Raw genomic sequence first — 17,048 nt, 5'->3', positions numbered from 1 at the left:
GCATTTTGATGAAACACACATCATAAGGAGACACCTACAGTCACCTAAGACAGGCCAGATATGGATGCATCGGTCTTAAGAGGTTCTACCTTACCAATTTGTAGCTTGCCAATAGTCAAGATCAAGCCTATTCGGTTCATTTTCCATCTCCCACCTACTATGTCAAGACATCCCCATGTAGCTATTATGCCATCATATAAGAACAAATCAATAGCTAAAGGCTATCATTAGGATAAGCAAAGAGGAAAGTAAGCTACAACCAAGCAAAAAGCACAAAAATTCTCTCAAAAATTTTCAAATTTTCTAAACTACTTTGCATTTGTAATTCTTCAAATTAATCCATCATTTTATCCATGCAAGTCCATGCACATCTTCCATGTTGGTCCATCATCTCTTCTTTAGCTTAGCTCATGCTTCTAGTATTTGTACTTGAGTAGAATTTGGCTCATTTTAGTTCATTTTCTTACAAAACATGAGAAAACATACAAATGGAACTAGAAAGCAAATATTAGCTCATAAACACTAAAGGTAGTGCATAATACATATAAAATAGAGTTAAATAATGGGGTAAATATGTATAAAATATGCACTTATCAAACTCCCCCAAGCTAAACCCTTGCTTGTCCCCAAGGAAGAAACCATATCCCATCAATTGCAATATCCCAAAATAAGTTATGCATAATGATTTAAAAACCCGAAACAACATGGGCAAGGAACAAAGCAAAACATGGATGAGATTTACATGACGGCGTAGCATGGAAAACTTGAAATGAACCTTTAAGCTCTTGCGTGATCTTTCGACTTGCGGACTCTCACGGTGCACTCAAACTCTTTTATATGCGAAAGGATAATTTTGTGAATAAACACTCAACTATCCTCGACTTATAACAATGTGCCCGCAATCTAATATGGTAATCAATCAAAACTAGTAAGCCAAAATAATCAAATGTAAGCATGGTAAAGAAGCCAAATGGGTATGAAGAAGGCAATATGTAATGGGTAAGAAAGGGGAACAAATAAATTATGGATTGTGGAGCTGATGTCAAGCTAGCAACAACCAAATGTAAGGATGCTCAATCTCATTTCTAACCCAATTTTGCAATTTTAATCATAAGTAAATTCTCCAAAATATGTAAATAATGCATGAGAGTTTCTCACATCAACATCTTCTTCTCTTTTCCTTCTTTTAAATTTATACTTCTTTTTTTTTTCATTTCATGCTTTTTTCATTTCCTTTTTTTTCTTTTCTTTCTTTTCGATTTTCATTTTTTCCATTTCAATTCATCATCATTTTTCTTTCATTTTTTCCTTTCTTTTTTGAGCATTAAGACCAAGCTCACATGATTCTCCAAACTTGAAAACCCAATTGAGCACCCAAACAAGACCAAACAAAGTTACTAGCTCAACAAGGAGGCAAGTTATAATGTAGCTAGGGAAAACTGTTTGTGAAGGGGTCAAGAAGGCAATTATTATCATGTGAATGGCTCTAAAATGCTATAACAAATGAATGCATACTTACAAATAGATGACATGAGAATCATACTTGTGCATTTTGATGAAACACACATCATAAGGAGACACCTACAGTCACCTAAGAGAGGCCAGATATGGATGCATCGGTCTTAAGAGGTTCTACCTTACCAATTTGTAGCTTGCCAATAGTCAAGATCAAGCCTATTCGGTTCATTTTCCATCTCCCACCTACTATGTCAAGACATCCCCATGTAGCTATTATGCCATCATATAAGAACAAATCATTAGGATAAGCAAAGAGGAAAGTAAGCTACAAGCAAGCAAAAAGCATAAAAATTCTCTCAAAAAGTTTCAAATTTTCTACACTACAATGCAAATGCAATCCCCCCCCCCCCCCCATTGTCCTCAATGTGCCAATAATTAAATTACCCAACTAAACCACAGGAATGGCTCAAAGCACAAAACAAGAAGGACTAGAGGTCATGTTTAATGGGTTGCGAGAAATTAAACTAAAATACAAAGCAAATAAAACTTACTAGACTTGCTAGCCTCCCCCCAAGCTAGCATGTATTCGGGGGACTTCTTCATCATTTATCTAAGAAAAGGGCCAAAAGTTGAACCCCTTCCTTCCTTTCTTCTTTTTACCACTTCCACTTGCTTCACCTTGTTGACCACTTCCACTAGAATCATCCTCTTGAAAAGGAGTGACATACTCACCAATGTTTTGGCCACTAACAAGACCATCACCATAGCTATTATAACCAACATACCCTCCATATCCACCATATCCACCATACCCTCCATGTAATGCCTCAACTCCATAATCCGAACCACAAAAATCCGGATCGGGAGCATATATAGTAAAAGTACCTGCATCATTGTTAGGAGGGGGAGTAGGAGGCGGAAATCCACCCGGGGGATAAGTATAAAATGAAGGGTGTGGCCTCGCGGGTTGGATCACTCCTTGTCTAGAAAAATGATCATATATGGGATGTAATGCAAGTCTTTGGTCATCACGAATTGTATTAACACTTAAGTTCAAGTCTCGCATCATATCCATCATTTCTAGACTAGAGGGTGAATGAATACTAGACGTGGAATGGCGTGCTTGAGAGGGTTGACCTCCCTCACGCCGCTCAACAGTGGTACGTGTCTCACCTCTTAGGTCCAAATGGTAAGTAGGTCTAGTAAAAGGGGCACTACCATGATAGGGCTTAGTGTGAACTAAGGCCTTAATTTCTTTCTTTTCTTCGGGTAGACTAATTGAGTCTTGCCTACCTATTTTCCAAACCATGTTAGGGTAAGCATCCCTAAAACAATTACAAGAAATAAAATACTCATAATCTAGCCCAACCCCTTTTTCCCTAGACAAAAGCAATGGTCTCAAGGTGGTGTTTTCTTGGTTGAATCTACACAAGTGGTGAGCAATCTCAGTAACAAAACCTCCTAAGACAATACAACTATTCTTTGGGTTACATTGTTTGGTCAAGTGGACCGCAAAGTGGTAGGGGATATTGATCCGCCAATTCTCATCACCATTAACATTCAAGAAAGCACCCAAAATCTCCACCTCCACTTTCCTCACCGAGTGAGGCTCATTTCTCACAAAAAGGGTCCATCCCATAAACCTTTGCCAAATCCGAATGTCGGGATAGTGTATATATTGGTGAGGGCAATGGTCCCAACTTTGAAAGGGGAAGTGAGAAATGGCATTCCATGTCAAAACTGGGTTATAAGACTCGGGTGATTCGGTAGGTAAGTCCTTATGGGGCAATTGGAAAATATTAGCGAAGTCCGCTAGGTCCAACTTATAATCATCATTAAACAATCAGAAGGTCACAAAACCGGGTTTCTTAGAGCTATGAAACTCAAAAGAGCTTAAGAACTCAAGGGTGAGTTCGGGAAAGGTCTTATAATCCATTGTATAACAATGCTTCATACCAAGATTTTTAAACAAAGTCTTAACATTCTTTTCAATTCTAATGTTGTGTAAAGAAGCTTCGTTAATAAACTTAGTCGGTTTCATACCTTTGTTCCTTAGGATGACCCAATTGTTATATTGCGCTTGTGAATTGAAAATCACTCCGGGAAAATCCGGGTCTTGCCATTTCGGGACCTCTTCCATTTGCACATCCTCCGCAACCCGGGAGGATTATGCATCATTCCTTCTCCTCTTAGAAGCACCTTGGGTAAGAGGTCTTCTTGGTGCCATTTTTCTGAAATTTAAGACAAAAATTCATGTTAAGGCAAACCAAAATTCGTCCAAATAGACATAATAGAACAAATTAGTTACCTAATTCATACTATAGACATGAATAGAGCATTCTACAATCAATTTCTAGTACAAATAAGCACAAAATCAAATTCCCCCAATTTGAGTTGGGGTTTGCAAAACTTGATTAAATTGATTGAAATGGATGAAATTAAAGAGAAACTTGTTGATGTTAATGGTTGATTGAATCTTGCAAACTGATGAAGAACTAGATGTTTCCTAGTGATTTTTAGTGAAGAAATGAAGAAAAATAATGGAGAAGGAGGAGAATGGTACCGTCGGGTATGCTTTAGAGTGATAGAAAATTTTTCTTTTTTTTACCCGTATAAAATAGCAGCCACAAAGCAAGAGAACCACGTCCCCGATTGGGGCTGGCAACCCCGATCGGGGTTGACCAGTCCTCGCCATTTTGACTTGCTTCCGTATTTGATTTAATTATGTCCCGTTTTTCGAAAACTACGTCCTCAAATGGATTTCTTGCCTGGGGAAGCGTGCTATTTTCTCCTCTAAGTCTCCTTTCTTCATTTTCACCTATAAATCAAAAAAAGAAACATCGTCAAGTCTAGTATATTATTACTAATCTACGAAAAACAGTAAATTGCGGAAAATTAAAAACAAAAATAAATAAAAGCAAATAAAAAGCTTGGGTTGCCTCCCAAGAAGCGCTGGTTTAACGTCCCGCATGACGTAAAAGCTTGAGTCGGTTTAAGCTTTCTTTAGTAGAGGTTGAACGGTCACTTCCTCTATCACACCAACGATCACATTCTCATGGTAAATCTTCAAACGATGGCCATTTGCTTTGAATTTTTCGCCCTTGGTGGTCATCACTTCAACGGAACCGAACTTGTTGACATTTGTGACGGTATATGGACCGGACCACCGTGATCGTAACTTTCCCGGAAATATCTTGTAACGGGAATTGAATAGAAACACATTATCACCAATTTGAAATTCCTTGTTCAAGATATTCTTATCATGCCATCTCTTTGTTTTCTCCTTGTAGAGACGGGAACTCTCATAAGCTTGTAAGCGGAATTCATCGATATCATTGAGTTGCAACAACCGCTTTTCTCCACACAATTTCAGATCCATGTTAAGCTCCTTAACCACCCAATAAGCTTTTAGTTCCATCTCAACGGGAAGATGGCACGCCTTTCCATTGACCAACCTATATGGTGAGGTACCAATAGGTGTCTTATATGTGGTACGGTAGGCCCACAAGGTATCATCGAGCTTCATACTCCAATCCTTTCGTGACTTGGCAACAACTTTCTCAAGTATGGACTTGATCTCACGGTTAGAAACCTCCACTTGGCCACTAGTTTGTAGATGGTAAGCCAAGCCTCTTCTATGATAGACTCCATATTTCTCCAATAAGGCATCAAGTTGTTTTTCACCAAAATGAGTACCACGATCACTAATGACCGCTCTTGGCACACCAAACCTCGGAAATATGATCTTCTTGAATAAGTTGATCAGGGCACGAGCATCATTTGTTGGAGTAGCAATTGCCTCTACCCATTTAGAGACATAATCAACGACAACCAAAATATACCGATTCCCTTTTGAGGAAGGATAATGGTCCTTGATAATCTATACCCCAAACATCGAATACCTCTACTTCCAAGATACCATTTAAAGGCATCTCGTGCCTCCTTGATATGGAACCCGTCCTTTGGCAAGCATCACAAGCCATCACGAAATTTTTAGCATCTTGGAACATAGTTGGCCAATAGAAGCCGGATTGCAACACCTTTGCAACGGTCTTGGATGGTCCATGATGACCATCATAAGGAGAATAATGGCATCCTTCTAGCACCCCTTTCACATCCAAATGTGGGATACATCTCCGGAATAGGCCGTCGGAGTAATGTTTGAACAAATTTGGGTCGTCCCATAAGAAGAACTTGACATCATGTAAGAACTTTTTTCTTTGTTGATTTGAAAGGTTAGGTGGCAATTCTCTTCCAACTAGATAGTTGGTTATGTCGGCATACCAAGAAGTATTTGCTTCCAACATCATTAAAACGTCATCGGCGAAGGAATCTGTAACACCCCCTCATACCAAGGTACCTTACCAGGACTACCCCAGCATGAACGGCTGTTACCATCTCGGTTACCCGAGGTTAGTACATATCAAAAGCAACAGCCCAAACACATTTATTAAGGTACGGTAAATTTAAAGGTTACATTGTTTCCAAAATCCAATAAAGAAATATCCAAATGCTAACAACTACAAAACAAAAGCTAAGACTCGTGATGGTGATAACTAATCCGGCATGACGACTGTCCCATGACCGCCCCAAGCTCACTAAATGCATCACCTATCACAATCTGCTCACCATCTCTGAATGGATCACCACAGATTTTACAAAATAACAACGGGGTCAGTTCTGCTTAATCAAAATAAGACAAGCGCATAAAGTAACCAGCTGATCATCCTCCATATCCGGTCTCCCGATCTCACACAGTAACCGACTACACACCAAAGTGTCTAGCCCTGCCAGACTACCCATCGCAATAGGTAGCCCACACCGTCAGTGGGGGACCGCAGCCAATCCCCACCAAAATCCCGCTCATCAACGAGCGATAACCCTATCCCTTAATGTGCACATCCCCTCACATGACGGGTTCCACGGAGGGTGAACTAGGGTGTGAAGCCACTCCCGCAAGTGACTTCACCACAACCATCATAACATACATCACAACCACCACACCACCACCACACCAACACTCCAGCGATGATCAGCAAACAACAATCATACACAATATACAAAACATCTTAAATCAATTAGACAGAAATTGAGTAGGGAAACCCTACCTTAGCCCAACAACAATAAAGGAGACAACTAGAACGGCTCCTCTACGAAGTCTTCGCCTAACAACAATCACATAACATAATCACTAATTACCAAAACCCCCATTTCCCCCAATACATGATTAAAGACAAACCTTAGAAATAACCACCATTAAACATGAGAATAAAGACTTACCGACGAAGAATTAAAGGGTTGAGCACGATTGCTTATGATTGTCCACACACAGAGGAGAGATTCGGAGTGATTAGAGCGTCGTATGATGTTTAGGTTTTGTAAATTATGTTTAGAAACTGATTAACGAAATATATAACGCCCTAATACTCCTGAATCAAACCACTGAAATATTACTCGTCAAACCGGATAGTCGGTCGAGTATAGAGTATACTCGGCCGAGTACCCTCTACTCGGTCGAGTATTCAGCAAACTCGGTCGAGTATTCCTCGGCAGTAGCCAAACAGACTCCACGACGCACACTACTCGACCGAGTAGGCCATACTCGTTCGAGTACCAACCTATAAAATATGTAGTATTAAAGTTTTCCCCCTTAAGAAGAACTTCGTCCCCGAAGTTCACACTCTACCAAAACAAACCACAACTAAACGACCTCCCGACACAACCTAGACAACAATATACTAACACAAAACATCACAAAACCCAACTAACCCGACTCAAACTACCCCCAAAAACACACATGCGACCATCTCCTACCCCCTAAAAAGACAACGGTTACGTCCCCGTAACCAACCATACCTGATCAAAAAGGTTAGGAAAACGCTCTCGCATAGCCTTCTCCGGTTCCCATGTGGCCTCTTCCACATTGTGATTGGACCAAAGTACCTTGAGTAAGACGGTCTCACCATTCTTTGTCTTGCGTACTTTGCGGTCTAGAATCTCTTTAGGAACCTCAGCATAGGACAAGGACTCATCAAGCTCGATGTTCTCAACCTCAAGTACATGTGACGGGTTACTCACATACTTCCGGAGCCGTGAACATGAAAGATGTTGTGGACTCTATCCAAAGCCGGTGGCAAAGCTAACCTGTAGGCTACCTCGCCTGCGCGATCCAAAATCTCATAAGGACCTATAAACTTCTGGCTCAACTTGCCTTTCTTTCCAAATCTCATCACTCCTCGCATAGGTGACACTTTCAAAAGGACCTTGTCACCTACTGCGAACTCTATATCTCTGCGGTGCAAGTCGGCATAACTCTTCTGACGATCTTGACCTGCTTTCATCTTTTGACGAATTAACCAAACCTGCTCAACCATATCTTATACCAATTGTGGTCCTAAAACCACTGCCTCTGAACTATCGTCCCAACAAACTGGACTTCGACACTTCCGACCATACAAAGCCTTGAAAGGTGCCATCCCGATACTAGTATGGTAGCTGTTGTTATACGAAAACTCGATCACATCAAGCTTGTCCTCCCAGCTTCCCCCAAACTTCATGGCACATGCTCTCAACATGTCCTCCAGGGTCTTGATAGTCCTCTCCGTCTGACCATCAGTTGCAGGATGAAAATCTGTGCTCATCTTCAAGGTAGTACCCATCAAATCCTGCAGTTCTTGCCAAAACTTAGATATAAACCTCGCATCACGATCAGACACTATATCCCTAGGTATACCATGTAACCGGACCACATGTCTCCTATAACCCAAGGCCAGCTGCATCTTGGACCAGGTATATTTCATAGGAACAAAATAAGCTGACTTTGTTAACCGATAAACGATCATCGACTCCCACTTCCACTCAGGTATCTCCAGGGATTGAATCTTACCTTGTGGTCTCCGCTGCTCACCTTTGACCCTCTGACAGGTCAAACACCTAGCCACGAACTCAGCTACATCCCTCTTCATGTTGGGCCACCAGAAAGTTTTCTTAAGGTCTTTATACAGCTTATCACCACCTGGGTGAACCGAATAAGGAGTGCAATGAGCCTTTGTCGGGATCACTCTCCTCAAATCTGCATCATCAGGAACACACTATCTCCCATCAAAGCGAACACTCCCATCTGTGTGGATAGAGAACCTGAAAACTGTGCCACTCTCCACCCTGGACTTCCACTCTTGGATCTTAGGATCAAGATCTTGTTTACCCTTGATGTTCTCATACAAATCCGGCTCGATCGTCAAATCTCCGATGGCATCCCCTTTCCTTATCATAAAGATTCCCATCTTGGACATCTCATCCCTCATCTTCAGCAAAGACATAGTTGTACATAGCGAATGAATGCTCTTCCTACTCAAGGCATCTGCAACAATGTTAGCCTTACCCTCGTGATAGATGATCTCCATATCGTAGTCCTCGATCAGCTCCATCTATCGTCTATGTCACATATTAAGCTCCCTCTGAGTGTAGATATACTTCAGACTGTTATGATCTGAAAACACCTTAAAGGTTGCCCCGTAAAGGTAGTGCCTCCAAATCTTAAGAACAAAAACAACTGCACCCAGTTCCAAATCATGAGTAGGGTAGTTCTCCTCATATGGCTTCAGCTGCCTCGAAGCATAAGCTATAACTTTCCCATCCTGCATCAAAACACAACCCAGACCATTCTTTAAAGCATCGGTATATACTTCAAAGTTCTCACATCCCTCTGGCAAAGCTAGAATAGGAGCTGTGGTCAAACGTTCCTTTAAGGTCTGGAACGCCGTCTCACAACTCTCATCCCAAACAAATCTGGTCTCTTTCCTCATCAAGGCAGTCATAGGACGTGCTATCGTAGAAAAATCTTTCACGAACCTCCTGTAGTACCCAGCAAGACCCAAGAAACTCCTAACCTCAGCAACATTCTTCGGTGATTCCCACTTGGTCACTGCCTCAATCTTGCTAGGATCTACGGATACCCCCTTTTTAGATATCACATGACCCAGAAAAGCCACCTCCTCTAACCAGAACTCACACTTAGATAGCTTGGCATAAAGTTGGTTCTCTCTCAGAGTCTGCAAAACTATCCTTAAGTGTTCCTCATGATCCTCCTTAGTCTTAGAGTAAACTAAGATGTCATCAATGAAGACAACCATGAACTTATCCAAAAACGGACTGAAAATCCGATTCATTAAATCCATGAAGGCTGCTGGTGCATTGGTCAAACCAAAAGGCATCACCACGTACTCATAATGACCATAACGGGACGGGAAAGCTGTCTTTGGAATATCCTCATCTGCTATCCTCAATTGGTGATAACATGACCTCAAATCGATCTTAGAAAACACACCTGCTCCACTCAGCTGATCAAACAAGTCGCCAATCCTAGGCAAGGGATACTTGTTCTTCACTGTAACACGGTTAAGCTCTCTGTAGTCGATACACAGCCTCATACTCCCATCTTTTTTCTTGACAAACAAAACTGGAGCTCCCCACGGTGACACACTTGGTCGGATATACCCCTTCCCTAGCAGCTCATGCAACTGTTTCTTCAACTCAGCTAACTCCTTAGGTGCCATACTATATGGTGCTTTAGATATAGGACTTGTTCCCAGTTTAAGCTCCACGTTGAAGTCAACATCTCTCTTTGGCGGCAACCCCGGTATCTCTTCAGAAAAAACATCATCAAACTCTCCCACCACAGGTATATCAGCAGCTGTCTGTGGCTGTACTCGAAGATCTCTCACTTGACAAAGAATCAAGGGACACTTCTTCCTCAAGCACGACTTTAAGGTCATAACCGCTATGAACTTACACTTAGGTCTCATAACAAACCCCTTATAAGACACCCTTATACCCTTGGGACCCTTTAAAGACACTTTCTTTTGCCGACAATCTATCTTGGCATCATACTAACCCAACCAATCCATCCTGACAATCACCTCAAACCCATCCATAGGAAACTCTAGCAAGTCTACTGGTAAATCTACCCCTCCAACCAACATAGACACTCCCCTATACAACTTAACACATGACACTGACTCCCCGGAAGGTATAAACACATCGTCCTTTGCAAGTTCAAACTCTCCCAAGCCCATAGACAAAAGCATGACTCCTAGACACAAAAGAGTGTGTTACCCCCGAGTCAAACAGAACAAAAGACAGTATATTATGAACAAGAAAGGTAGTGATAACTACATGTGCATCGTTCTGAGCTTCTTGCTTATCCATCTTGAAGAGCTTCCCACTGCTTTTCTGGCCTCCCCCTTGAACCGAGGCATTGGAAGTACTCGGCTTGGCTGCCGAATCCTGAGTGACACTGTTGTTCGGGCGCTGATAAGATCCTCCACTGTTCCGGTTAAAATCGTCATTGTTGCTATGTCCACAACGATTACCCCATGATCCACCCTGCCGGTTTCTAGAAAAGCTCTGACTCGGACCCTGTGAGAAGTTCCCCTGAAAAGTTCCCGAGCCAACCCCAGTCTTGGCACTCGTGTAGTCACGTCTCTTGTGGCCTATGCCACCACAGTTGTAGCATGACAGGTTGGAGTTATCACTCACACTCCGACCAACACCTCTACCCCATCCTCGAGACCCTCCAGAGAAACTAGCCCCACCAGAAAAAGCCTTAGCCTGGTTGAAGTTGCCCTTCTTGTTACCCGACTGATGGTTATTCCCACTATCAGCTTTTCTCTTCTCAGCAGCAGTTCTCTCAGTAGCTTCCTTTGAGAGGTCTACCATCCTCTCGGCTTGACCAGCCCTCAGATACACATCCTTAAGATCAGTGATGACTCCAGCTGGTAAACGGTTCATGATCTTAGCTGACAAACCCCTCTCAAAGCGAAGAGCCAAACCCCTCTGCCCTAGCTGCATGTCCTCTGCATAGCGAGACAACTCAAGGAACCAGTGATAGTACTTGGTGACTGTCATATCATCGGTCATGGTGAAGGAATCGAACTCAGAACTCAACTTGTGACGGATATGCTCCGGCACAAACTGCTCCCTCATAGCACTCTTCAGACCTGTCCATGGTATAGCTCCTAAACCTTCAGCCTGGTAGTAAGATCTAGCGTCCTCTTTGACGTTCTGCCACCAAACAGCGGCCTCGCCCCTCAGGTAGTACACTACCTGCTCAACTATCATATCTTGTGGACATCTAACAACTTCCATGAGACTTTCCATCTCATGATGCCAGTTCTTGAGCAACTTGGGTTCCCCGACGCCCTCATAGGTAGGTGGGTTAAAGGGAGCGATGATGATGCTAAGTTGGGTAGCATCCACAGGTTTCTCCGCACCCTTACCCACGTTCTTATGAGCCTAAAAAAGAGCCTCATGTTGCTCGATCATGCGAGCTATCTCATCGATAGTCATCTAAGATGCTTGAATCTGCACGGCGGTCCTCTTTGGCGGCATTTTGAGCTGATAAGAGGTAAAGAAACGTAAGCACAAAAGCCTACAGCTCAAAATGTAATCGACCCTCCGCCAAAGAAGCACTCGGCCGAGTATATAGCAATACTCGGTCGAGTAAAGACTAATCGGTCGAGTATCACTGATACTCGGTCGAGTAATCCACTCCAGTAGCTACTGTAAAAATCATATGAATCATACTCGATCGAGTAAACGCTTCTAGTAGCCACTGTCAAACAACACTCGGTCGAGTGCCTGGTTACTCGGCCGAGTACCCTCTTCTCGGTCGAGTACCTGCCCTGATCGGCCGAGTCATGCCAAACGAGCTACAAACAGTACAAGAATACATCCTATCATGCCTTTCTACCCAAAGTTAAGCATTTTACGCCATAAATCTGAAAGCCACATAGTAAACATGTAACATGCCAATACTTTTCATGCCAAAACCGTTTCAACTAATTTCACACATCAATTCCATTATGCCTTTCTACCAATTTTACAATGTTCGTCACAGATTTTCACACATTACACCTTCTACCACATGTTCCAAGCATTTAATTTCGACACACCACACACATGAATCAAATAAACACACAACATGATACCCGTCGTTGTGAGTACCAAAGATAAAATTTATAATCTCCTATTAAGACTAACCTAGGCTAGTGGTAACAGGGTCGAACCACAAGGAGGCAGTTGTAAATTTTAGTTGATTTATGTTCAGTCTGAGGTAACTATCGTGGGGGTTGAATTGAATTGGTCTACAGCTAAAAGAGAACAAAGGTAATAAACTAAATAAATGATTTAAAACAGATAAAAGGAGGGTACTAGGATGGTCGGTTCATTATAGCTTCGGCGGCAGCAAACTAAGTCGGTCTGAATCAAACACGGGTAAGGCGGGAGGTAAAGAGGTCCTCTCGGTCCACTCTTAACAAATAGCATCTTTCGATCTCGCTATAGGTCCCTAATGTCACTAATACTCGACTTTCGTCTGGCGACTAACGGTCTAAACTATACCTATCTTTCGATCTTAGCACAGTCTAGTCGATTTAATTGATGGTCTAATAACTTTCCCTATCTTTCGATCTAATGGGTCAGTCACAAAATAGGTATCTAACTGGTCGCATGCATTCGATTCGTTAAATACAAAATTAAATTCAATTAAAACGAATATGAACCCTACGAGGTCAGTCGATCGACTGACAAGGTCAGTCGATCGACCAACACGCGGAACAGCCTTCTCTGATCTAATGCCGCCTATGCCATAAATCGCCTCCATCCTAGCACTGACTATTTAGCTACTCATGATGAAAGTGATAACAACAATAATACTAGGACAATAGGGTACTGAATTCATGATTAAAATCGATAACAAATAACAATAAAACGATAATTGGCTTAAGGGATATTAACTAGCAATTCTAGACTAATGATGAAGGCAAAACAATAAACTGGAATTAGGGCAGAAGGAATACCGAGATTTCAGAGGAAGATTAAGAACAAGAAACGAATTCCAATGCTAAACGATGTTCCAAACCCTAACTACTCGAATGAATAAAACTGAAAGTAACTATATGAAATTGTGATAGGAATTTTGATAAAAACTTCGATGAAAACTTAATGGTTTTATGTTACGTTATATAGCAATCAACGTAACATCTTATTTCCTAAACCTAAAACTTCACGGGCTTCAAGATTCACGGTCTTTCCATTCACGTCTGGAATAGCAATCTGGTCGATCGACTGATAAGGCTGGTCGATCGATCGCTCCTCGAAACAAGAGCTTCGAACTCGAGCATTGGTCGATCGACTGAAGGTGGTAGTCGATCGACTGGCTGAGCTGCTATTTGACTTCTTAAAATACGTGGACTTGTCTTTTGGGCCTTGGATTATGCACCAAGCTCGTTCCTTAAGTGATTCCTTTACGTCATTTGCAATGCAGGTTACTCGGGAACGGATTTGGCTTGATTTCCCGTTGAATTCTTCACATTTATGCAATAATGTACAAAAACACGGAAGTAGAGGAAAATAGGGAAATAATGGCATATATTGCACATTTGAGCTCTGAAATGCGTGTAGAATAAAGTGTGAAACATCATATTTTAGACACGCATCAAATCTCCCCAAACCAAACCTTGCTTGTCCCCAAGCAAGAACTAGACTCGATCTAATGACCTAATGGAACGATTTCAATCTCAGAGCGAAATGCAACAAGTAAAGCCTAAGCCAATTTAATGCACAACCAACAATCAATTAGTAATGTGAATCATGCAAACGAGTTATGTGGTCGTTAAAATCATGCTGAACTGTTGACTGTAAAGACTTATCAAATTGAACTCTCACGGGTCGCTCAAAACACTCAATAAGCACAGGTGATATTAATGTAAGATAGAAAGAAGTAAATTTTGTAATGATTCTCACCTAACTACGACCTATGAAAACATGCCAGCAATAAAATATGAAAATGATCTCTACAACCATACATATGCATTCCAACCAAACAGATGACCAATGACACATGCCGAGGTATATATGGGATATGTGAGGTATGGGTAAGAAGAGGCAAAACATTTTATGGTAAAGTGGGGGTACAGGTGATCAAGCTAGTACCAAAACGGAACCAAGTGGCAACATCCAACTTCTTGCTCATAAACAAATGAAACGGTGCTATAGCAAGCACAAAACTCACAATCTCCAAGCTATCAAATCAATAAACTCCCCATAGGATATAAATGAAACATGGGAGCAAAAATCGCCAAAAGATAAGGATTAAATTATGCGAATTGACCCTTTTTTTTTCTTCTTCTCTTCCTTTCAAACCTCAGTCGATCGACCATATTGGGCAGTCGATCGACTGCCTTCGAACAGTACAGAGCTCTTTTCCTTTTTCGAATCATTTTTTCATTTTTTTTTTTCAATTTTTTTTTTCTTTTCTTTTGTTTCTTCCTTTCCTCTTTCGTTTTCCAATCATCATCTCAACAGAGCAAATGCCACCAAAAACGAGTAACAATCCCAAGAACACAAACTACTAGCTTGACAAAGGTAGGCTAAATGTAGGATGTAGTAAACGGGACAAAAAGGGTATTTTTGGCAGTGTGAAGCTTATGGGTAAAATGAGAAAAGGAAACCTCTACCACATGTGTCAACAAACCCCAAACTGAATGCATACAGGTATTAAGTAGATCAAATTCATATTCGTGCAAATTAAGGAAACATGTCTCATAAGGAGTACTACTCACATTCTTAAATAAACCGGTCATAGATGTCACCAGTTATAAGCTCTAAACCTCAGAAATATGATGTAGGTTGCCAATTTTCTAAGTCAAGTCTCAAGTTCAGCAAATAAATTAACGAAAACTCGTAGATATGCATTTACGATTCTACTAATAACATGTTAATCTAGCAAGGCTCAGGCAAAACAGGTGCAAATGCAAAATCATCATAGAAATATTACCGTCCCGACTCGACCTATATGCTAAAAGAAACGTGCATTTTATGGGAATTTTTGAAATTTTTTCAAATTTTTATTTTTTTTTATTTTTTTTATTTTCTGTATATATGAGAAATGAAATAAACAATGCAAGGCAAGAATGTAAACGTGAATGCAAGCAAATGTTATGCGACGCAAAACCCTTCCCCAAACCAAATCGCACAATGTCCCCATTGTGCAAAATCATGTAGTGAAGAAAAGAGAAATGGGAATTTGCGAGAAAATAAATAAAACATGACACGAAGTAAAGAAATCAGGGACTCACAAGACTTTAAGCGCAAAGGAGACCTCCCCAAACCAGCGTGAGCTAGGAGGTTTCAGTAGCCAGCAGTGCTACCAATAAGTACCTGAAAGACAATCAAAACCACGCATAAAACCGAGAAAACAATTTTTTGAAACGGTAAAATTGTGCATAAATGAGAAAATAGAAGAAATAAATGATTTGACGGAAAATAAAGTGGAGTAGAAAACTCCCTTAAGTCCGCAAGTCGACCAAACACAGCAGGGGAGAGGTCGTGAACAGGTACAGCAGCAGAAGTGGTCGATCGACCTATAGGGGCAGTCGATCGACCGGATGAACAGGAACAGAAGCTCCTAGAAAGCGCAACTCAGTCGATCGACCATGATGGCCAGTCGATCGACTGGAAGTACTGCTGTACTTCTTATTTCTTCGTATTTGCTCAATGATTTGAACTAACAAGCTCTAAATACCTGCAAGTACACAATAAAACGCGCCCAAAAATTGCGTAAAACCCAGAATAAAGTCTAAAGTACTTAAAAATACTAAGCAAAATAAAATAAAAGCGAAGTTTTCGCGCACACAAAAACAATAAAATTGTCTTAACAAAGCAAATAAAGAGAAGTTCGTAACGAGATTGATCAACTAATAGTTGATCAAGAAGGACCACGGTATGGCCCACTTCGTCGGCTTCTGGCTACTAGAGGTAGCCTCAATGGTGCTCATCTCATCAGCTGCACCTTTCTTAGCGTCGACGGTCGGAGAGCTCAATGGATCAACTTCGTCATCTCCCCAATCAAGGACTCTCACGGAATCGTCGGAATCCAAATCTGCCCATCTCACCTTGGCTGGCTCATCTTCGACTTCCTCATCAGTCCCATAGCTTAGGCATCCAAGGCCTCCTCTTTGAATGATAGGCTTCTTTACAGCTGGCACAACTTGTAGCACTTCCTTCCCCAAACCAGCTCCTGCATTATCTAAAACAACAGATTCTTCCTCCTTCTTGCTCCCAATCCGGGGCGGAGGGGTTAACACAAAGATAGTAATAGGGACGGTCGATTCGGGAAGCACAAAGTACGATCTCTTTTCGAGACCGTATTACAAAGTAACAGCCACATGGCGTCCTTCTTTTTAGCAAGTTGGGCAAAAATGATAGAATGTTTCCCAACTTTGAAGGTCAAAGTTCCGAGCCTACGTCAAATCGCATGCACCGGCGGTGTGCGAAAACGGTCTACCTAAGATGATTGGTATATGGGCATCCTCGGGCATGTCAAGGACAACAAAGTCAACGGGGAAGAAAAACTTCCCTATTTGGACGGGTATGTCCTCTAGGACTCCTATAGGCTCGACCGCAGATCGGTCGACCATCCGAACTCATCATGTCAGTGATAGCAAACCGGGTCAACTTGAGTTTTCTAGCTAAACTCAAGGGCATGACGCTTATACTGGCCCCTAGATCACATAACGCCTTCTCAATTG

Source organism: Silene latifolia, chromosome 1 (genome assembly GCF_048544455.1).
Source record: "Silene latifolia isolate original U9 population chromosome 1, ASM4854445v1, whole genome shotgun sequence".
Lineage (NCBI taxonomy): Eukaryota > Viridiplantae > Streptophyta > Magnoliopsida > Caryophyllales > Caryophyllaceae > Silene > Silene latifolia.
The sequence above is the reverse complement of the archived record's forward strand: the minus strand, read 5'-3'. Positions refer to the sequence as shown.